A 25,011-nucleotide genomic window follows, 5' to 3' on the forward strand; every position below is an offset into this window, starting at 1 on the left:
TGCAGCCGGACATTCCGACAGGATCTAAAAGTGTGTGAGATCGGTTAGATCTGAGGGTTCATGTTATTGATGAAATCAGACCTCTTTGTTAGTGCTACAAGTGCTGCCGTGTGGGGGCAATAAACTATGTCTGCAGGGGGTCAGTTAGTGCCTGAGACCGGATCGGGTGGCCAGGTGCGGTCACAGGGTTATGAGGAGGCCTTGCTCATATGCAGGGGATGAAAGGACAAATGTGTTTTAGGGCGGGAAGTGGCTCCGGGGCGTTGTCAGGCTGACAAGGTTTTATGACCCTAGTACGTGTGTTCAGGCTTGGTCAGGGTGCTGGGGATGATTGCGAGGTCAGGGTGAATCAAAGGTGACTAGCAGTGAATGAAATGGCTGCGATATCTAAAATGGTTGTTGCTTACACGCACGCAGTGGCTCTTGTTAAGCAAGATGGCGCCAGCGATGTTCACGTCTGTCGATTATATTTAACAGCCCTATTAAACTTTCTTGCATAACAATATTTAATAACGGATTGGAGTCTCCCAAAATTTTACAGACTTCCCAAACAAAACCTATTTGATACATAAATCTGGAGGGGGAGTGGATATCAATCAGCCATTCCTATTGAAATAGTGCAATGGTTTAGCACTTCTCATTCGTGTCATTGGCCAAGGCTCTTTGACAAACTGATAGACAGCAAGTGTTCAGAGTACACTCTCCGGCTGCGTCTCTTATCTTATCGTACTGCCTAACAAAACAGAATTAATCTTCAGTTTCTTCTTAAATATAGTCAACATTGGAGAGGGCCTTATGTCCAACAGCAGAGAGTTTGAGAAAGAAGAGGTCTGAAATGAGAATGACCGTTCTCCCAGAGTGGTATGGTTAAAAGGACTTCATACGCGCTCCTTTCCGTGCGAACAGGAAGGTAAGGGGTTAGTTTTAGGCATGGGTGGAAAAATCTGGTCAAATTCTGATGATCGCCGTGTGGCAGAAATTTTTCTCTACAAGCCTTTCACAGTTACTGCAAGCAAAATTTGGCATCCCCTAGCGTAATTTCTGGCCACCGGGAGGTGCTCCCTGGTGAAAATTTCTAATGCCGGTGGTCGTGAGCAGTCTCGGTCAGAGGGCAGTTCTCTAGGAGATTTTCTACTCGAAATGTCCCCAAACCTACTCAAATGGCTGCGCTCACTTGCGCAACCCATAATGCCAGAAGCACTGCTACGGGTACCTAACGACCACAATGGATCAGGGAGATAGCTGTAAAAGAAAGGCAGATACCAAAATACATATGCTATATATTCTATTTTGAATATATAATAACCACAAACTCGGGAAGTTTTGAAAACCTTTATCTAAAATTCGTCAGTTTCATTAAGCATTAGGTTTACAACCAATAAACTGTCAATAACTAAGATTACAAAGAGCACGTATCCATATAGGAAATAAATCAGGCCAACCATCTAGAATTCTAAAGGAAGGTAAAAACAGGGAACATGCTAGTAAGACTTTTCAAGAATTTAGACTAGTCATAGAGTGACTAAAGGACGGGGAAAGATAAGGAGCATGCTAGAAAGTATACTATGGTAAAAGGGAGCACGATACGAGAATTTAGTTAGTCTATGGAGATTCAAAAAGTAACATGTGACTATAGGGAAGGTAAAAAGTGGAACACGCTAATATTTCAGAGCAATTATTTCATTTAGCTAAAGGAAGGTAAAGAAAAGGAACATCTATATCTCATGAACTGTATGCAGGAACGTACTTAAAGGATAAGGAAAAATTGGAACATGCTAGTATAACAACTATAATGTATGACCTTTTCATTTGTCGGTGCAAAGTAAGCATGGAAAATCAATATGCAAGAGTACGTCTTTATTAAAGCAAGGAAAAGAATGAAAGATGCAGAATAGATTTCCCAGTACTATATTTACCTAGAACGGTGTGAAGACCAACCCTGGCCACGGGTCAGTTAAGGACAGGAGAAACCCCAAGGAAGGACAGTCGCCAGTAGGCCAGCAGGTGCAGAATGGACACCCCAGGATAGGACAGGTAAACCAGATTAGGATCAGGACAGGACCACCAAGGAAAGACCAGTACCAGCAGTTCGGTCGCAACGCCTGCGCTACACCCTCTCTGCAGCTATCAGTCAGAACCCCGATTGGGTTATCGATTTCTCCAGCAAAGTGCTCCGCCAGCACTTAAGGTTTAAAACCCCGCTTGGGTCTGTGGAAATTACGGACAGAGTGCTCCGCAGCTCTCTGTATCAGTCACCTATTGAGTGCGTTGGGTCAGTGACAGGTCAGCTATTCAGACAAGTCGGACAAATTCTCTAGATAAACCTAGGCTAGTTATACTGTTTTCGGGTCAGTGTACCACCCCCCAAATGTTGCGAGTGTAAGAATCCCCAATTTCGATTGGTCCTCAAGTAGGACAGGTCAAGACACCAACCAGAATTCATTTTCACAAGTCCTAATTTACATCTTTTGGGACCGCCTATTGACTTTGGGGTTCCCATGACTTGGGTCTCAATATTACAATAGCGCATCTATGAATTATGATACATTTAGTACATGTCAGCTTCTTCTGCTAGGCGAAGGTGCATCTTCCCAGGCACATCTTGGCTGGGACCTCGGGTTGGCAAGTGTTCAATGCCATAGAGTTCATCCACTGGCAGAAGACTGTCATGCGCAGAAAGGCTGTTCAATATGGAGTATTCCCATCCCTCATGCCCACGGATTTCGATACATGAAAAGTAAGCGAAAACAAATTACAACACAGAAAATAAATGAATACACTGTATACCAGGAATCCCTATATGACTCCCCTTACTTTATACTAACTTATAGCATTAATACTAGTGTAAACGAACGGAAATGCAGAAAGCGATAGTGCAAGCTTCGGCATGTGAGAACACATAGCGGCCATCTTAAGTCGAGTGCGCAAGCGCAAAGATTCCCACCAGAACTGCGAGTACGTCACGTCATGTGATTGTGACCAACGCATGCGCAGAAGAAAACCCCGCCAAGCAGCGGCCATTTTAGTGGCAAATGTATTACGGTTAATAAACACATAGGCAAGCATCACTAGGATACCCAAATGTCAGAATAAAGGGGAAATTAGTAAGACAAACATGTTCGTTATATTCTATTAGGGTTATGCGAGGTTCTTGAATACAAGCAAGACGCTTTATGTGCGAATTCTTGCTCCATCACGTTATAGTCAAAAAATGGAATTTGAAAAACCCTTCGAAATTCACTCTAAGGATGTTATAGTTAGATTAAAAGTTTTTACACACAAAACCATTTAAATTCAACAATTATAGTTCTACTTATCTCAAGAAACTATAACTTGTGCCCTACAGTAACAATAACTTGCTATGCACTGATAGTTAGCCCACACATTCCATCAGTAATGACATCTTCTATGACATAATTCATAATATAACTGCAATATCTGCAATATAAGTAGTTTTTTTAAACTTTATTGCACCATATAGTATTACACAGCTTCTGACCTACAACCCGGGGGGCCGGCCGCTATACATTTGCGTTAGTAGTATATATATTGAGTGATTCCACACATCGGGCTCCCTTTCGGGGTTCGGCTACTTTACAGCACTTTGATGGTACATCAATCTCAATCAGGTTACTAATCGGAGTAGTTTTTTTTTTTTTGTTATGAACAATAAACAACGTAAGAATCAACAAAGAAATCACATTTTAGGTCATCAAGTGTGGAAGTGAATCTGTACTAAGCGTGTCGTGGCGGGTTCCTGGAAAGCTTGTTTGTACATGTGTCCGCAGGGCTATTCGCGACTTTCAGCACTTAGGGTACGTGTAAGTGGAAATCTCTACCGTGTTCTCACCCCAGTCGCCCCTCCAGCCCACCCCTCCCGACTTCCAAGGTCCACCCAGAGTCCCACCCCTGAGTCAATGCTCACATCCCCGAGTTCGCTAGTCTTCCTCCCCCTCCTCGTCAGATGTTAGTGGATCGTCTTCCGGCAAGTCGTCACAAATATCACCTCTGTATACGTTCCATGGGGTCCAGATCTTGTTCCATTTCCTCGGGCACGCCCTGCTAGCGTACAAAGCCCTTTCCGTAATCATTACCCTATCCATATTCTCACACCATTGTGTTTTCGTCGGGACCTCCACCGCCCCCCATTTCTGCGCGATATCTCTCTTCGCGATTGCCATGCCCAAAGTGACCCACTGTTGGCCATGCCTGGATAAATCATTGGGCTCCCATACATTGAGTAAGCATTTTCGTGGCTCAGGGACTAGGGAAGTCCCCACAGTCTGAGAAAGTGTGCGCATTATCCGCCTCCAATACTCTTTAATGCGTGGGCAGTCCCATATTGTGTGGAAGAACGTCCCCTCCTCACCACATCCTCGAAGGCAGTATGGGTGCTGAGTGCGGCCTATGAGGTGCAAGGTCGTTCTCGTATAGTATACTCTATGTAGAATTTTAAGTTGTATAAGCCGGAATTTAGCTGAGATGCCTATTTCTTTGGGCGATGCCAGTGCCTCATTCCATTCGTTCTCATCCATCGCTGCCACATCTCCCTCCCACTTGTCTTTAAGCTTGACCATGGGATCTGGCAAATTGTTTATTAATTTACGGTATGTGAGCGAGGTTGCCCGCTCAGGCATAAATTCCGTAAGTAAGCGATCCTCAAGCGGGGAGGCTTCTGGTACTTCCGTCTCCGGGGGGATGGCTTTAAGCAGTGCGTGCCTAATCTGATTATATCGGAACAATTCTCGTGGTCCCAGCTCATACTGTTCCCTAATCGTTCATAGGGGATTACCGTACCTCGCTCCCATAAGTCTCCCACCGTAGATAGGCCTATCTCATCCCAGCGTGAGAAGTCCCTGCTGTTTCGCAGGAGTCCCAGGGCCCGGGAGTCCCACAGAGAAGTGAGTTTGGTCATTCTCCCTTTCCAACCGAGCGCCGCCAGTGCTATGTGCCATATCAATGCTGTGAGTTTCGTGGGTCCTGTCAGCTTGCGTACCTATCGTTGGTCATACAGAGGGGCCAGTAGAGTACAAGTTCCTTGTTGTGTCCTGTCTAGTCGAAATGCGGGGTCGTTTTGAGGGGCGTGTATCCATTGATTTATATTTTTCAACTGTGCTGCCCAGTAATACAGTTTCAGATCTGGCAACGCAAACCCACCGTCATACCACCCCCTGTGCATTTTAGCCTGCGCAATGCGTGCTGGACGGTTACTCCATAAAAGACCAGCCACCAACGCCGATACCTTCCCGAAGTATCTCGGTGCCACCGTGTACGGCGTATTCTCCAGAATGTATAAGAAGCGGGGCAGCGACATCATCTTGTAGAGTGCTGCCTTACCCAGCATCGTCAGGGGCAGCCCGGCCCAGAATACAACGTCTTGCTTAAGCCGTTCTATGGGTGGCGACAGGTTTTTCTGTGCGAATTCTATTGGATCCATGGTGACATAAATGCCCAGATATTTAAAGGACGACCCGGCCTCTTTCAAGGGGCAGTCTGTGCTAAGTGTCGGGAGTGGGCCTTTCAGAACATACAGTTCCGACTTATTCCAATTCAGCGTGTAACCCGAGACTTTCCCGTGCTCATCGCATAGGGTCAGAAGCGCCGGAATACTACGTTCCGGGTCCGTTAAGTACACCAGCATGTCATCGCGATCTTCCCAACCCTCAGCCCAAGAAATCCCTCTAAGCAGTGGGGTAGACCATATCAAGTGCGCTAATGGCTCTAAAGCGATTGCGAAAAGCAGTGGCGACAGGGGGCAGCCTTGTCGGGTACCTCTCCCCAGGGGGAACGTCCGCGAAATATGGCCATTCGCCACCACCTGCGCCACCGGCTTCGTGTATAGCAGTCGGGCCCATGCTATGAATTTGGGTCCGAACCCCAAGTGTGTCAGGACTGCAAACAGGTAAGTCCACTCTACCAGATCGAATGCCATCTTTGCATCGAGCGCTAATATTACGGCCGGTTCGGGATTGAATCCGCTCTTGCCAGCACTCCATATACTTTCCGTAAATTCAGTGCCGTGTTTCTGTGCGGCATAAACCCGGACTGGTCGGGGTGTATGAGGTCCGGTAGGTGTGCCATTAAGCGGGTAGCTAGGAGCCTGGCCAGAATTTTAACTTCTGCGTTGAGCAGAGATATGGGACGGTAGGAAGTACATTCTTCCGGTGGTTTCCCTGGTTTGGGTATCGCGACAATGGTCGCTAATCTTTGGTCTGGTGGGAGTTCGCCCGTTGATAGGCAGTCTTTATACATGGCGAGTAGGTGGCTACTGAGCCTCTCCGATGCGGTCTGGTACCACTCTATTGGAATGCCATTTGGTCCGAGCGCCTTACCGGGTTTTATTGCCCGTATCGCTGTTTGGATTTCCAGTTCCGCTATCGGCTCTGGTTGCAGCTTCGGTGTTTGAAAAGGTTCTAGCGCTGCCCTAGCCATGTCTACGGTTACCACTCTATCAGATGTGTACACACCCTCAAAGTGATTAGCGAGGGCTTCTACTATTTGCTCGGGGTCCGTGTGTACTATTCCCCTACCGTCTCTGACCCGCTGGATACCTCTGGCACTTCCCCCCTTTTTATCCAACCAAGCCAACATCCTGCCCGCTTTGTCTCCTATATCATAGATCCTATTCTGTGTGTCAGTTAGTTGTCCCCTCACTTGGTGTCGTAAATGTTCCGTGTATAAGTGTTGTTGAATGTGTAGAGTGTGTGTTGTGTCCGGTGTGGGGTGAGTTTCATGGGACATTGTTGCCTGTCGCAGTGCTAGCTCTATCTCAGCCAATTCGTGTGCCTTTTCTCTTCTGTACCCTGTAATTGTGGTCATCGCTTGCCCCCTCAACACCGTCTTGTATGCTTCCCACAGGGTTGCAGAGGACTGGACTGACTTAACATTCTCTTCAAAGTAGTGCGCCGTCGCCTTCCTAAGCGCTTTCCTAATCTTGGGCACCTTAAGGCAATCAGTCCGTATGGGGTAAATGCGTTTTCGCGTATTCTCCGGGGTGGAGAGTGTCAAGGTGATCGGGGAGTGGTCTGATATGCCTCTAGCTTGGATGTCGACTGTGTCCACATGTTGTATGCAATCCCCTAGTGCCAGGAAGTAATCTATCCTCGATAAGCTATTGTGTACAGTAGAGTGGAAGGTGTATTGTTTCAGTTGAGGGTGGGTATGTCGCCATACGTCGATTAGGCCCATAGCTGTCAGGAAGCGCTGGAGGCGTGAGGGACCCCCAGGTTGGATTGTGGCTGGGAACCTGTCAATTAGAGTGTCCACTGTTGCATTAAAATCCCCCCCCAGTATAACATCCCCCTCAGGGAGGGTAAGGAGAAAGTCTCCTAGTGCTGGAAGCATAACTGAATGGAGTGCCGGGGGGATATATACCGAGACCACATTAACGAGTCTCCCTTCCCATTGGCCCTGTAAGGCCGCAAAGCATCCCTGTCCATCCGTCTTCGTACTCAGTGGTATAAAGTGTGAGGATTTCTTAAGTAAAATGCCAGTCCCTCGTGAGCCTGACGTGAACTCCGAATGTGTCATCATTTTATAGCTCCTCCTGTCTAGCGCCTTGGTAGTCCCTCCCTGTAGATGTGTTTCTTGCAGGAGCACTAGGGCCGGTCCCTGTCTTTTCAATGCGGTGAGTACCAACCCACGTTTGACTTTATCTCCCAGCCCCCTTACATTCCATATCAGTATGCGGAGAGGAGCTCCCTGTGTTCTGGGCACCCCCTCCTCCCGACTACGTGGTGAAGAATCTGCCATAGTTTGTCGTGTAGCTGAGCAGGCACCGAACATGCCATGCGGCCCATGCAGTCCATCTCTGTCCGCCACGTGCGCAGCGCAAATGCCAGATATCACAGCGTGACCCTTCGTGTAGATTTCTTAAAAACACAACCGGTGTCCCTCTCCCCAACCCAACTTGAACTTGGTATAACGTGTGTTGTGTCGCGGATTGCAGTTTGCATCGAACATTTAAACATCCCCCCGTGCCACCCCCCTCCCTGCCTCCCTGCCAATCGGACCTAGAACTGCCCGCCTCCCCAACTCAGCAGAGTGCTTCACCCAACCCATAAACAGTTACTTGCTTGCTGGGGTGAAGTGTCCCCCGGAGTAGCCAGGTCCCCTGCCCTCTCCGGTCTCACCCGGATCAGTGTCCAAGTCGGGCAACACCCAGGAAGTCTCTTCAGTGTTCATGTAGCATGGTACCGGGAATTCATTCTTCTACCCCCTCCAGTGTATCGGCGTTGTCCGGCGTGCGGGAGTGCGGCGACCCATCTCTACCCGATGCATGTGACCTCGGTTGGCTGTCTCCGCGTTAGCTCTGTTGTGCTCTATGTGAGCGGCGGGGTAGTCCTACTTGTCGCCATCCTTCCAGCCATTCACGTGCCGACTCCGGTGTATCAAAAAAACAAACCTTACTGTCTGCAACCACTCGTAGCCGTGCTGGGAATAGCATGGAGTATGATAGATCTTTGGCTCTCAGTTCCTTCTTGATTTCAAAGAAAGTCCTCCTTCGGCACGACACCTCAGCAGTATAGTCCGGGAAAAAGGCCAACGTGGAGTTTTGAACCCGTATCGGTGCGGCCACTCTTGCTGCCTGTAGGATCGCGTCACGATCGCGGAAATTAAAGAGTCTCGCCAGTATCGGCCGAGGTGGGGCTCCAGGCTTAGGCTGTCCTCCTGGGACCCTATGTGCTCTCTCCACAGAGAAGAATTGCGACAGCCCCTTAGGTTTGAGTTGTGTCTGGATCAGGTCTTCCACATAGAGGTCCATGGCCCCGGTGCCCTCCGATTCCGGAACCCCAATAATTCTCACGTTGTTGCGCCTGGAGCGCCCCTCCTGATCATCCAGCTTTTCTTTCAGTATCTTATTCTCCGCCACCACACGTTCCATTGCTATTTGGAGGTCTGATACGTCCTCCACTAAAGATTTGGCGACCACCTCGACCTGCTTCACTCTTTCGCCCATCTTTTGAAAGTCTGCCCTTAGAAGAGAGACCTCGGTGGCCGTGGACCCCACCGTCGCCTGTACCTGCGCCAGTGCCTTCATCACGTCCTCAAGTGTTGCTTTTTTCGTCCCATCTGTCTCTGGAGTCTTACCCGTGGATGTGCGCGGTTCGGCTTGTCTATCAAACGCGTATTTCTCCAGCTTCGACTACGACGAGTTGTTTCTTGGGCCTCTTCCCACCATGATTGTTTCAGGTGTGTCTGTCGTTCACTGTGGGGGGGGGGACCTCCGCCCGAACCGGTACAGCGCGTGGCACAGTGGCGTGTGCACCCGTTTCCTCAAGTCAGTGGCTGGTCGGTCAGTCCCAATGGTCAGATCAGCCGAGTTGGATCCCCCTTCTCTTCAGTGCCCACGGTTGCTGCCCTCCGCTGCAGGCGTGGCAGTGACGCCTACTCAGGCAGTGATTTCAATGTCCCTCTTGCCGGCGTGACGGGGCAGGTGAGCCTCCCCCGGCCCCCAGACGCGCCCAGGAATCCTGCAGCCGCTTCAGGGCGGTCTCGCCTGTTATGTACAGTTACCCCGCCCTGTCTTGGCCCTTGCCTGCAGTGTCCACTCGCACTCCTCCGCCTTTACAACCGCATGGCAGGGCAAACTCCTCCGCCCAGAGCTAGTGCGAGCAGCAGCGCAGAGAGGTCGCTCGTACCAGCGGGACCCTTGGAGCTCGTTGATGGCCGTGTGTGTGATCTTTTCCTCGGTCTCAGGGAACCGATCAGTTAATTGCTGCGCAGGGGTCTGCACTAGCCAAGCACTTCGCTCTCCGCACCTCGCTGCTATGGGGCACCGCCGGGGGGACTCAACTCTGTGCGCCGATGCCCACCCCAGCCGCCGCTAGGACCAGGCGGCAGTCGGGGGGGCCAGGGGAGGGATCCGGTCGCCGACTCCGCAGAAGTTGAACGGGGGCTTGTGGGTAGCGCGCACTTCCGGGCGCCCCCTGCCGACTGTCCTTCACTTCCGTCCGGCCTCTATCAGCACTGGAGTCCGGTGTCGCTTGTCCAATGTAGGCCCAATGCGGACGAGAGTCGTAGGTCCGCTCCCCAGCACTCGATTTTGACCGGCTTTCCTTCGGGTGACTCCCGCTCGGTCCTGGATCCGGGTTCCTCCGTGCAGAGGTCAATTATGAACGGATTAATGTGCGGATTGACGTGGGGACACTGCCTTACTCACGGAGCTCTACCGCTATGCAACCGCCATGTTCGGCCGCTTAGCCACGCCCCGTGTGTAAAATTTTAACCTATCTATCTTGTCCCTGCAACCTTTGTTTTTTTCAGTGAATTTCTGAGGTTTTTTTAAATTCTTTTTCCTAACTATAACATCCCTGTAACCTTGTTTTTTTCAGTGAATATATATTGCAAATAGGGGAATTCCGCCAGTCTTCTTCTATTAGTCTGCTGTTGTGTCATTCATATTTTTCTTCAGCCCTTACTGTATGCACCATGAGGCAAAGGGCTAGCCCACTTCAGCCATTGTTTAACTTCAGAGTGAGTGAGGGCATTCTGACCTTTCATAAGGAGCACATCTTCACACAAAGTAGTTCCCTTGAGTGCCAAGGGGTACTATGGAAATGTGTGGTTTTTGAGACCAAAAATGTTTGGTTTTGATTTATTTTTATAATATTGATGAGGGATCTTGAGCTCCCAAAACAATGTTTTACAAAAACAATGGCAAAACAAGCTTTGACAAAGACAAAACGCTGGTGGCCAACATCAGACCAATCGGCTTTGCCACTGTTTGCTGTTAATTGGTATGTTCACTTGCTTGCTGCACGATGGTATTGAGCGCACCAATGATGCTGCATAGGGTAGAAATTAATTTGAATGTATTTGTACTATAGCACATGTTCGAGCAGTTCAGGCTTGACTACTACTTTTGGGAAAGTATCACAGGGATGTGCATTTTGCTGGCTTTGCCCAGTGAGAACCAGAGTTGTATGGAAAGAGATTCTCAAGAGTAGCCCTGCATTTTTCTAACTCGTACCTTCACCCTTTTCTATTTTGAGTCTGACCACAATGAATGTCTTGACACAAGCTCTCTAGTTAGTAACAGGATGTGTGGTCCAGTGGCAAAGTTGTTGACTGTGGCTCAATGAGACCCTAGTTCTAATTTTGGCTTCCGGGAGTGACCACATTGTGTTCCTAGGAAAATTGCATGACTTCCCCTTGTCTCTGTTCACGGTTTTAACAAACCATTGAGTTTTTAGAAACGTGTGAAGTGATGGTATGAAGTGTTGTATAAATAAAATCGGCATGGGCGTAGCTTGCTCAGTAAGACTGAGCTTCAGATTTTCCGACAATCATGCTGGCATATCATATTAAACATTATTTGAGAAGCAGCTCATGAGAAGGGCTTAAGGGCCAGTGGAAAGGGAGAAGAGTGCATATTGTGAGGGGTTCTTAAAGCACCGTATTTTGTAAAATTACTATGTTTTAAGACCTTCAAAACAGAGACGAGAAAGAGTGCGTTTTTTTTTGTCTAAGTCCGTATTTAGAAATTCTGGGTGACATTGGACAAACACCTTACCATACCCAACAAAAAGCTCATGAATTGGCCTATTTATTAGAAAATACATTTACTAGGAGGGTGTAACACCCCCTGAAGCTACACCCCTGAAAACTGGACCTGACTGAATTTTCAAACACAAGAGCATGCTTTCAGAGGTATAGTCAGAATGAAAAGTGTGCTTTGATACGAACCCCTCGCATAATGCCTAACATTAGTTAAGAACACACCAAGCAGTAACCAGTCAGTTAACTTTAGCCACTGAGGGCCTTCCATCTCAGCACTCAGCTTCCCAGCCTGCAAACACCAAGGGGCATATTTATGAGCTCTTTGCACCGCATTAGCATCACTTTTTGTGACACTCCAGTGGCACAAGCTACAAAATCATATTAATGAGTAGCCTTGAATGGCCTCATAGATATGGAGTAAGGCAAGGCAGCGCAAATCACTGTGTTGCCTTACTCTGCGCTAGGGAGGTGTCCCATGGGCTTTGCAGTGGGTGTTCACACACAACACCCATGGATTTTGATGCTTCCCCAGATTTACAAAACCATGTAAACCCGGGAATGTGCCAAAACCTTACACCTACCCTTGGGAGGCACAGCCATTTTGTTCCTCTTACTATGAGCGCTGCATTCTGCAGCACAGATGGGAAGAGGTAAAAAGGCTTCCAGGATTGTTTTGTACAGTAAGGTGCCCTTTCCTGTATAAAAACAACCCTGCCCGAGAACACAGGCACCCTTGCACATGGTACAAGAGTGCCTGCATTGCTACCAGGCTGCGGAAACGTCTCCAGCGCAGGGGGAAAGGACAGGAATGCAGCATAATGGATGAATATGGTGCATTCCTGACCTTTTACTTTGATGTAGGGCAGCACAGCAAGGTGACTTGCTGAGCTGCCCTACGCCGAAACCCCATAAACGAGGGCCCAACTTTGTAACATGACAAAACACTCTAAAAGGTGTTATATGACAAAACTAGCAGGTTCTAACTCTAACGGGAACTTCTCAATCACACCCAGAAATCGTGGAGATGCAAAGGACAGCATGTCAGACATTCTGTGTTCCAAAGGAATCTGAATTCGGGTTCAAAGTGGAAGTTTGTAGATTACATATTTTGTGTAATTACCACATTCCCAAAATTTCATCAAGAACATTTTACAAGCAAAATCATGGTAAGACGTGTATGTGGAAAAGAGTTCAACAAGAGGCAAAATGCCATTATCAGGTAAACAAATGGTGATGATTTATCCAATGCCTCACTTTACCCTCTCCAGCTTGTAATGATGTGGTAATAGCTCACTGGGGAAATACCAGACCCTGTGGCGTCCCTGTTGTGTTAGTAATTCCCTGTGTGGTATTACAGCAGGTTTTTGACAATGGTACTCTTACTGAGCCCCAGAGAATTCATTTAACATTTCAAAAGGCTCTCTGTCTGACCCCCAATGGAACACATTTTCTCCTATATATCTAGCAATATCCATAATTCTCCAAATGAGTATACAATTCTCTGAGCCAACAAAACAGGGCATGTTTTCTCCTCATGTGATATACAAAGGATGACTGGCCTGTCTGTCGTTTGATAATATGTCATATAAATTCAGTATGCAGCAAATGCAGCAACCATTTTACATTATACCAAGGACGTTAAGTCTGAGGGTGCACAAAGTTGCAAAAGATTTCCTCCGTGGTATTTAAATATCTCTTTCATGCCACGTGTAGAAAATTAATGAGGTGGAAGAAGCTTGCAAACTTTTAAGTTAAAAAACTTCAGTGTTACAGGAAACCATCTACCCGCCTTTCAAACCACACAAAGGAACAAACTCCAATGCCAAGCATTTATTTATTTTATTTTATGTGCTTCTATAGCGCCTGAATCGATCCCCGGAGGGATATCTCTGCGCTTAAGATGGAACGAGCGTGCCTAACCCCGGGCTAATCATAAACAGAGAGGTAAGACACAAGCTGATTAAATGGTGGTGAAAAGATGGGTTTTGAGGTTTTTACGAAATGATAAATGGTTAGTGATGAGTTTGAGTTGGAGGGGAAGGGAATTCCAAAGGGTGGGACCTGCGTATGCCAGAGCACGGCCTCCCTGGCGGGATTTTTTTATTTTAGGGACCTGTAAAAGGTACAAATCACTCGATCGAAGTGATCGGGCTGGGACGTAAGGTAAAAAAGCTTTTGTCAAGTATTTAGGACCCTTTCCTATCAGAGACCTATGAATGGTGCACAGAATTTTGAACTTTGTGCATTGCCGCACTGGTAGCCAGTGAAGTTTAGCTAGTAAAGGGCGGGAGGGAGTTCTAGATGGAAGGTTGAGAACAAGCCTCGCCGCCGTATTTTGGACTACTTGTAGTTTTTTTAATTGGCCTTCATTGGTTGACAAAAGAAGGCCATTACAGTAGTCCAATCTACTGATCACCAGTGCCTGCACAAGGGTTTTCCTGTGACCATCCGGTATAAGAGGAAACACCCTTTTCAGAAGTCCAATGGCTCCAAAGCAGGTGCCAGCAACTTGGTCGACATGATGTTTAAAAGTCAAGGCTTGATCGAATAACACCCCCAAGTTTTTGACAGTCTGCTTTGGGACCGGAACAGGACCCAATTCTGTGGGCCACCAATCCCCAGACCAGAGTTTTGCTGCCTCCCCAAACAGTAACACCTCTGTTTTGCCCACATTGCATTGCAGGCAATTCTCAGCCATCCAGCATGACACAGCCCTCATGCCCTCCGCGAAGGATTTTTGCAGGGCAGGTGAGAAGATTTTGAAGGGGAACATCAGCTGGGTGTCATCAGCGTAGGATATCGGGGTAAACCCGTATGGCCTCACTAAGTCGGCCAGGGGGGCCACATACACATTAAATAATGTGGGGCTAAGACATGAGCCCTGTGGCACACCCCTGGTGAGCTCCCTGGAGATGGATTTGTGGGAGCCCAGCCTGACTTCTTGAGATCGGCAGGAAAGAAAGCTTTCCACCCAAGACAGGGCTGTCCCTCCCAACCCTACACCCCTCAGACGACCGAGAAGCACTTCATGGGACACCGTATCGAAAGCAGCAGACAAATCCAACAGCACCAGAATCATAGAGCCCCCACTGTCTAGCGTCAACCTGATGTTATTGGTGACCTCCAGTAGGGCTGATTCGGTGCTGTGATTTGGCCTGAACCCAGATTGGGAGGGGTCCAGGCCTTCTACTGCTTCAAGATGGCTCGATAGGTGGGTGTTTACGTGCTTCTCCGTCATCTTTCCGATGTAGGGTAGGAGGGAAATAGGCCGAAGGTTGGACAGATCTGTCCAGGGGGAGGCCGCCTTCTTCCTGATAGGGTTTACCACCGCTATCTTCCATTCTCTCGGAACTTGTCCTTTCGTCAGCGAGGTGTTCATAACTGACTGAATGGAAGGCCCCAAGATGGAAATAAGAGGGGCCACCATTTTAGCAGGAAGGTGATCGCTTGGGGAGCCAGTTTTCATATGGTTAATGAGGAGGGGAAGATCTAAATCACTAACTGGTGGAATAGCAAGAAAGGTGTTTTTGGACAGTGCCGGAGGTGTACATGGGGGGTGGGACACTATTACTGCGCCTTGTGAGGCCAAGATTTTATCATAAATCAGGTTTATTTTGTCCTCAAAGAACTTGGAGATCTCCTCACACAATGTCTGTGAGGCTTCATCAGGGCTCTCACTAGCTGATGGCTTTACAAAGCTTAGCAAGATTTTAAATAATTCCCTAGGGCAATTACCTGCCTCTTCCAACTGTAAGGATAGATTATTTTTTCTAGCAAGCTTTATATTTTTATAATAATTTGCCTGGGCCTCTAAAAACATTTTCCTTTCCTGCTCATTTTTTGATTTCCTCCAAGTTTTTTCTAACCTCCTACATTTCTGTTTTTCCTTCCTGAGGTCAAGAGTATACCACTTTTCTTGTTTAGTGGGAGGAAACTGTCTATGAAGTTTTAGCGGGGCAAGAGAGTCAATAGCAGACTTAAGGGATTCATTATATTTTCCTAGTGCTTCTTCAGCAGAATCACCTTCGGAAAATTGGGGTTGTTGCCAATGTTGGCGCAGATTTTCAGCTGATATTTTATACCATTGGCGTCGTAAAATAGGGGGAGGTGGTATTCTAGATTGTTGTTTACTGGATCTTGCCAAGTAAAACTCAATCAAGGAGTGATCGGTCCAGAAAATCTCTGTAGCAGGGAGGCACCTTATTTTGGTGCAATTGGAAAAAATACAGTCAAGGGTATGACCAGCTGTATGCGTTGCTCCCCTATTTTTTATCTCTAATCCGAGATTAGACAGGTCTGCTGTTAACTGTATGGATTCATGATCTTCAGGATTATCCATGTGTATATTAAAATCTCCAAGCAGAAGAAAGTCCTCCTTAGCTCTTACATGGGGGGCCAGTAATTCTAGAAGAGACAGTGCAAGGTCTTGATTCTGTCCCGGTGGATGATATATTAGTGCACCCTTCCATGAGACATTACTGGTCAGATTAATTTTGAATATCATGATTTCCAAAAGAGGGGTAAAGCTTTGTTCTATCATTACTATCTTAACCGTATCTTTAAAAATAATAGCTAATCCTCCGCCAGTTTTAATAGGCCTATCCACGTGTATAATTTTATAGCCCACTGGAACCCCTAATGTTATTGCGGTGGTAGTATGGGGTTTCATCCATGTTTCCGTGAGGAAACATATGTCAGGTTGCTTAGAATGAATCAAGTCCCAAATCTGGACTTGGTGTTTGGGAAGGGACCGGACATTAAGGAGGAAACACTTCAGTTCTATGGGGGAAGTGGATCTGGTAGCTTTAACATGAGAGCTGCCAGTTAGCACCATTGATTGATAGCGATATTGGCGGCAAGAAAAGCAGCCTTCAAGTTGCTCACCCGGTACACGTATAACACAGGAACTGATGGGTTGATACTGGCGTAGAGACCTAGCAGAATACGAAATGAAATGTGTACCCACCGATGCGTTGGCCATGCCCCAGGGACCTAGCCCCTACGCCCCGTCCTGTCGCGGACGGGCGCAGACGGGCTTTTCTTCGGCGCTTTTTAGGCGCGCTCGAAAGGCGCCACCCTGCGCGCTACCGCTGCGCGCTTAAAGGGGAGGCGTGGCTAAATAGCCCTGAGGACGTTGGCAACTAGAGCGCTGACCTCCGCTCTGGCGGAAGTGGAATCTTCGTGTGCCTTGCTCTTGCCTGTCCGCCCTCCGCTCAACGGCAATAATTGCCGAGTCGGACCGGGGCGGGCAGGCTGCAATATTGAGCCCAGGCAGTGCGGGGGAGAGTGTTAGGGAATGTGGTGCAATGAATCAATATAGATTATTAAATCAATCTCAAAGTACAAAACGATTTTTAAAATCAATCGCAAGTTTAAAATACCAAATTTTAAAATTATTCCCTAGCTCCTCGCAGCCCTCGCATTCAGGCCAGATAGACAGACTGAGGTCTTACACTACCGTCGAGTACACAGCGGGTCTGGGAGACACTGCCACCGCCTCCTTACCGCATTCCCTCTTCCACCACACCTAACACAGATACAGCAGTACAGCAACTCTCTTCTAACCGCCTCTCATCCATTGGACAATTTAGAACATTACTACATGACCCACATGCTGCACCACCTCCCCTGACTCATACACCTTCCGCCTTAAACACATGCAAAAAATATAAGCAACATACCACATCTCACAACTCACTCACAAAAGCAACACAGCACTCCAACTCACTCTCAAACACCATCTCCAACACATACACATGCAGACCCATCAAAATGCCTTCTTAGCATGCTGGATAAGGAACACGATACAGAACATCTACACGATTGGTATCCTAATACAGCTAATACCAGCACTAAAAACTCACTTGCTACAAACCCACACAATACTGATCACTCTTCTACTAAACAAAGTCCCACTATCACCAAAGGTCATTCACTAAACTGTCTACTAATAAATGCTCGATCCCTCTCTAAAAACAAGCATCACATCTATGACCTTCTCACCGATGATAAACCAGACATACTATTCATACCCAAATCATGGTTGGGAGAGGATATGGCTCCAGTCCTGCATGAAGCCATTCCGCTAGGCCAGTGTTTTCCAAACTGGGGTCCGTGGACCCCCAGGGGTCCGGGACACATTCCCAGGGGGTCCGCGGGCAGCAGTTTTAAAAGCACTGCAAAGTTCCTTGTAGAATTGGCAGTTTTCGAGCAACAATAAAAGTGTCACGATAACACCAGTGATTAATGTGCCTGCTGGAGAAAGATGAGAGTTTTGTCCAGTGGTATGTTTGACTTATCTAATGTAGCACAGAGGGTTAATATGCCTGCTGCAAAAGAACATGTACCATGCATTTTAAAAAACAGTATTTTATGTGCATAGGTCAATGGGTTACTGCTTTTGTCACAGAGATTATTTTGTTACTCTGCAGCTCATAAGAGACAATCATAATCTAGCACAGTGACCTATAAACGGTCATCAAAGAGCTGCTTACACACTGCATGGTACAAGTTTGTAACTTATGGTTTTTCCCAGTCTTTCATTATCCTGACGCTGTTAAAGGAGTTTATTTGGATGGAAATACATTTGAATTGTTAGTCAATGCTAACCACTGTGTTGTGTTCTGAATCCTGAGTTTGTGCTTTTCCAGACCAAGCACTCTTTAAAACTGCTTACCAGTATGAATGACATGTGAATCCTACACCTTATAGTCCCCTTTACCTTATGTAACATTTTCTCTACACTGATTAACAAGAATGATTCATTGTCTCTATATGTGTATGATGTAAAGTGCTCTGACATCCTAGATGCTATAAAACAAATGAATACATGTGACAGGTGTGCTATGGAGAAATGAGAGGCACTGTACTGTTGAAGGGTGATAATAAGGGAATCATTGAAGAACCCCACCAAATATTGTTGTATCCTGGTGCATAGTAAGATCATCAATTATTGTTCTTTAAAAGCTAATACAATTCAGTATATGATAAATGTGTTGTAGAATGCACCATTGTATCCTAAATTTTCTTGGGGGGGAGAGCCTCCCAAAGCCCCCTTTGTAGTGGTCAGGCGCACTAACTGCACTAGGTGTGCAGTGTATGGGGACTGGTCTGAAAACATTTGCCAGGGCTGCTTTGGGTTTCCACTCTCTCCCTGGCAGGAGCAGGAGCCTTGTACTGCGAAATAAAACTAACCATTTAAAATGTAATCATGGAGATGCAGCACCAACCTTCCCATTAAAATGTTCTGTTTTTTGCAAACTCTTTCAATATAAAATACTAAAATCCTTAGTAATTAGAGTATTTGCTTTGTCTGCATGTGTGTTTATTTTTTTCGAATTACTCTTTTAATGTTTGAAAATTAAATCATATAAATTGCGGGGGGTCCCCGGCTTCCTGTGGTGAGTCAATGGGGGTCCGCAGGAGTCAAAAGTTTGGGAACCACTGCTCTAGGCTATCAAACATTCATCCAAAATCGTATAGCCAAAAAAGGACGTGGTTTAGCTGTTGTATTCAGGCAAACAATACATATCACTAAAATTGACAACATCTCTATAAAGAATTGTGAGGCTCTTCATCCTACACCTCTTCCTCCTGTAACTTCCTGCTCCTTTACAGACCTCCACCTAGCAAGGCAACATTCTCAGACACACTTCTAGACACAGTTTTAAACCTGATAACAATACACTCCAACCTATGCGTTCTGGTGACTTTAACATTTAGTTTGATAAACTCAATATGACGCATCTAAAAACAATAATCACTGGCCTAGACGACTTGAACCTACATCAGATTGTCCACAATCCGACACACACCGCTGGAGATATCCTAGATGTAATTTTTGCTACTACCGAACTAGTTACCTTTCAAACTATAACTCCAGTCGCATGGTCAGACCACCACTTGCTTGCTTTCCAACATAAAACATGACTAAGCGACTCACCTAAAACTACCTTACATACATCCACCTATCGCCCGTGGAACAAACTCAATTTGGAACACTTAGAAACACAACTAACATCCAGTACAAAACTGGAAACCACCAATTCTTTTTTTTAAAAATATTTTTATTATTCATCATCAGAAAAAACAAAGTATAAACAATTAATTACTTTGACATATATATCTAATACAACAGAAATAATTCAATTAAAGCTTATTCACTTGAAGTAACAACCAAGATGCAAAACATAATTTGAGTACAGTTTCCAAGAAAGAAGAGTTGAAAGATCTGAGCAATTTTAACACCGCCAATTTTAATCCTATCAAAATGAGCATGAGTCTATCCCCTTTTAATACCCGTCTAATTTAAGTTTCCATTTTTCAACTGGGGCCCATATCCGTTTCCCAAGCTGTTTTGCATTCAAGCCTTTTTTTCATATAAAGCTTTCTCTAGAATATAGATAGCTAATAATTTTGATAGCCATTGTTGAAACGAAGGAGGATTAGAGTCTTTCCATAACGTTGCAATACAAAGCCGGCTCAGCGTCATTGCAATAAACAAAAATTCTTGATGGGGTACATCCTGCCCCTCCTTTGCCACCCCCAGGACCATATTCTCATTAGTTAATTTAATAGAAATCTCCAATTCCTCTTTAAAGAATTCTTCCATAGCGTGTTTAAAGGGATCTAGTTTAGGGCAAGCCGCAAACCTGTGTATCGTGTCTGCCTCCATACTCTTACATCTTGGGCAGAGGATCCCACTCGTTCCCCCCAGCGGGCTATTCTATGCGGTGTATAATATAGTTCATATAAAGTCTTGTAGTATTGTGCCTGCAGATTTGCAACCTTTAAGATAGTGTTTCCTAACCTAAGCGATTTTTCACGCTCATTCCCGACTAGATTTAATTTAGTTCTCCATTTATCAAATACCTTTCCTTTATCATCCTCGTTATACAGGCATAATGCACCATAAAGTTGAGAGATTGAACATCCCTCCTCATCTTGAACAAGTTCCATCAAGTCTACCCTAGTAAACTTACAGTTACCTGCTTGTTTTCTCTGCAGGACTGCTCTTATATGTAAGTATTTAAAGAAATCTCTTCGATCCAAATTGTATAGCTGTTGCGCCCTTTCAAATGTTATTAACCCTGATAGATCTATAATGTCTCCAATTGTTCCGACCCCGAGATTATCCCACCGCCTCATCACTTGATCATGAAATACATCTGGGAGAAGTTTATTCATATATAAAGGGGTATAGAAGTTCATTCTCCCTAATTTAATTTTCTTCCGGATAATTGACCAAACTGAAATGACCGCACCCAACACCTTGAACTTCGTTCTTTTATAGTAGTTTAGCTCCTTGAATGTAAGAAGTCCCTTATTAGAGTCCAAAACCAGCAGTTCATATATATCCGGAATGCCAGCATTACCCCTCCATATGTCTTTCATATTCCCACCGAGGAGTCCTTTGCAATACTGAAGAACTGAGGCAAAATAATATGTCTTAAAGTCAGGTACTGCAAGGCCCCCCCGTTCTTTAGATAGTGCCAGCATCTTTATGGATCTTCGGGTTCTGCCCTTGGCCCATATGAAGCGATTACAAATCCCCTCTATTTCCTTAAACAACTTATTAGTAAATAATAAAGGAATCGTACGGAATAAATATAAAATCTTGGGCAGAAACTGCATCTTTATAACATTACAGCGGCCTATAACTTAAGTGTAAATTGTCCATCCTATCTAAGTCTTGTTTTGCCTTTTTGATTATTGGGGTCAAATTTTCCTCCACAATCTTAGATAAATCGGATGTTATACTAACGCCCAAATAGACCGCAGACTCTATAACTCTCTCATCATGAATAGTGACAAATTGATTTACGACTATTTGTGTTTTCCCTTGGTTCAATTTGTACCCTGACAGAAGGCCATAATTTTTCGCCTCATTCTCAATTTCCCTAATTGCTATTATTGGTGTTGGTGACGTGATTGCTAAATCATCTGCGTATCCCAATATTTTGGTCTCATATCCATTCAATACAATTGGGCTGATATTTTTTTTTTTTCTATATATCTAATAAATGAATCAATATAGCAAGCAAAGAGTAGAGGGGAGCAGGGGCATCCTTGCCTAGTCCCACGTTCGATTTTTATTGCCTCACTCAGTTCTCCCCCCACTTTTAATCTGATGTTCGGATTTTTATAAAGGGCCTTTAATGCTCCTATGCGTATTTTCCCAAAATTACATTTGTTCATTGTTGCCCACAGAAAACCCCACGAGACCCTATCGAAAGCCTTTTCAGCGTCCAACAATATTAGAGACATAGGGTCTCGTGAGGCATTCGTACCGTCCAGCAGCGCAAACACCCTTCTAATATGATCGGCAGTACCCCTCCCCGGTATGAACCCATGCTGCCAGGGTGAGACTATCTTCCCAATTACCAAACTCAGTCTGTTTGCCAAAATTTTAGAATAGGCTTTAGTATCACTATTCATTAAGCTGATTGGTCTATATGACCCAGGATCCGTAGAGCTTTTATTCTTTTTTAGAAACACCACCATTGAGGCTGCTCCCCAAGACTCCGGAGGGGCGGCACCATTTTGTATGAGAACCATAAGTTTATAAATATCTGCTTCTAAAGTCAGAAAGAACTTCTTATAAAACTCTAGCGGTATTGAATCAGGTCCAACTGCTTTCCCTGGCAGGAGATCATTAAAAGCTCTTTGTACTTCTTCTAAGGTAAAGTTAATCTCCAGGGAGTTGTTATCCTCCTTTGTTAGCTTATCTAGTGAGGCAGACTCTAAATATTCCTCTATTTCCGCTGTATTTGCTTCCCCGTCATCCTGACTATATAATTTTTTATAAAAATTCTGGAATACAGAGCAAATTTCCTTTGGTGTTTTTACTATTGCCTCTGTCTCCGTAGTCATTTCTGTTATCTGCCCCTGAGTAGCCGCCTGTCGAGTTCTAATCGCTAGGATTCGTCCTACCTGTTCGCTATATTCATGTTGCTCTTCCCTCCTCGCTAGGTATTTACCAGCTGATTTTGCGGCATATACTTCACCCACTGCTACTTTAGCCATAGCTAGTTTTTGTGTTACTTTTGTCACATCCTCTTTCTCTCTTATATTTCTTATCAGTTCTTCCTCTAGTTTTGCTACTAGACTTATCTTCTTCCCAAGATCTTCTTTTTCCTGCTTACTCCGTCTAAGAGAGTAGCTTAGCGTTTCTCCCCTAATACCTGCCTTCATAGCGTCCCATACTATTTGGGGCGACGCTGTGCCCCTATTGTTTTCCAGGAATTCTTTTAACCAAATTTCCATATGAGTTACATAATTTGTATCCTGTAACAATGCTCTCTCGAAAGTACAGCTAATTATACTATTCTGTGAGCATGGTATAAGGATCTCCATGGAAAGGGGATTATGATCTGACATCAATCTGGGCATTTTTTTAACTTTCACCATCGGTATCAACGAGGGAGAGATCAAGAAGTAATCTAACCGAACTAGAGTTTTATGGGGGGCAGAATAGTATGTACTACCTCCCCCTCCGTTTATATGTTCCCAAATATCAATTAGCCCATTGCCCTGCATGAGCTGTATCAGCGCTCTGTGTTTTTTTTTCTTTTTACCAATAAACCTTGCAGGATCGTCTTTCCACAGCCCATTAAGGCCATTTATATTTAAGTCGCCACAGAGTATAATGGGGAGAGGCCAGTTGGGTAATTGAGAATTTATATGAATTAGGGTTTCCGGGTCATCATATGTTGGTGCGTAAATAGAACAAACTAAAATTAAAACTTTGAGTTTGGCACTCCGTTAGGACCCACCGCCCGTGTCTATCTACCTGTTGTTTTTTTAATGTAATCCTATTTCGCCGTGCTAATATTGCAACCCCGCGTGTTCTAGTGCCCTGAGTCGTGCAGGTCAATACTTTATACCCCAATTGTTCCAATAGAGTTTTCTGCGAGATCTCTATATGCGTCTCCTGAACACAAATTAAGTCAGCTTGCAGTGTTCTAAAATATTCTTTCAAATCCCTTCTTTTTCTTGCATCGTTTAGTCCACACACATTAATTGTGACTAGGCGTATCATTTTTCTTTTTCTTCTTTTTTCCTTTCTCCCCCTCTATTCTGATTCCTTTCCTTTTCTGATGATGATGATTTTTTTCCCCCACTTTTACTCTCCCGAAGACCCCACCCTCATCTTACCTCCCCTTGAGGCATCCTGGGTCCAGCCGGATCCAGGTGTGGGCGCCCGTTGATCAGTACGCCTCAGTGCACTCCCCCCCCAGCCCTGCGTGACTGTAATATTTCCATACAGAAAAAAGTCTTTGAGATCAAGGTTGGTTTTTTTTGTTTGTTTTTTCCGCTTTTTCCCTTTCCTTAACTCCTCTTGCTAAAGTGTTCATGTATTACTTCATGTGTGAGTGGCGATTAATATTTTTCTCCCGTTATTTTTCCACGGGCGAAACATTCTTAATATGACACTTATTGTTTGATCCAAAAAAAAAAGAAATTAGTTCTTGCTCATATTCCAGTTCTATTTCTTTAAAGTCTCAGAGATTTCTTTAAGGTAATTTTCTGCTTGTATTTCACTAGTAAAGCTCTGGGTCGATCCTCTAAATATTATTTTCAGTCTTGCCGAGTTTTGTAAATATACTTTAGCACCAATCTGTTCAAAAGGATTGAATAGTTGCCTCAGCCTCCATCTCCTTTCCACGGTTGCGTGGGCAAAATCTGGTCTAACAAAATATGTGCACCATTATATTCTTTCTTGCTTGTAGGACGAGCTAGATCATATATAGAGTCCCGAAGTAAGAAATTTCCAAAAAATACCAACATTGCCCTTGGATATTTAGATTGGTTCTGTGTTTTCTTAGAATGAGTAAGGGGAAAGTGATGGGCTCTTTGAACTTCTCTCTCTAGTTCGCAGGTTTGCAATTCGGGGATAGATGATTTAAGAACTTTAATTATATACCCCCTTGGGTCGTTGTCTTTAACGCCTTCTGGGAGCCCCAGGAATCGCAGGTTATTCCGCCTTGCTCTGTTCTCCTGTTCCTCAGCCTTTATCATTGGGTCCTGTATAATTCCTTCTTGCTTTTTTTCTTGTTTTTGCAAATTAGTGACATATTTTTCTAGATGGTCAGTTCGTGTCTCAACTGATACCATCCTTTCAGAAATTGCCAGACAAGTGCTGCCCACCTAATTTACTGCCCCTTGTAGCTTTTGGATACCTAGGTGATGCTTTTGAGTGTCTGTTTTGACATCTTTGTGCAGTTTCCTTATTGAGGTCAATATTTCTTTCAGAGACGGCTCTTTTATTTCTCCTGCCTCGTCGTATTCAGAGATGTCCGCTGCAGATTCTTCCCCACTTTCCTGAAACATCATTGTTTCCCTTGATTTTTTAGGTTTTACATTTTTCCGAGGGTTGGTTGGTTCTGAGTTGCTTCCTTGATCAGTGGTTTCATCATAAGTAGATTTATATAGTCTTTTATTCCTTATTCTTCATTTCTCTAATTTTTTCTTCAGTGTGCTTCCTTGCCCATGATCACTCTCTTTCCT

The sequence above is a fragment of the Lissotriton helveticus genome, chromosome 1_1 (genome assembly GCF_964261635.1).
Source record: "Lissotriton helveticus chromosome 1_1, aLisHel1.1, whole genome shotgun sequence".
Classification (NCBI taxonomy): Eukaryota; Metazoa; Chordata; class Amphibia; order Caudata; family Salamandridae; genus Lissotriton; species Lissotriton helveticus.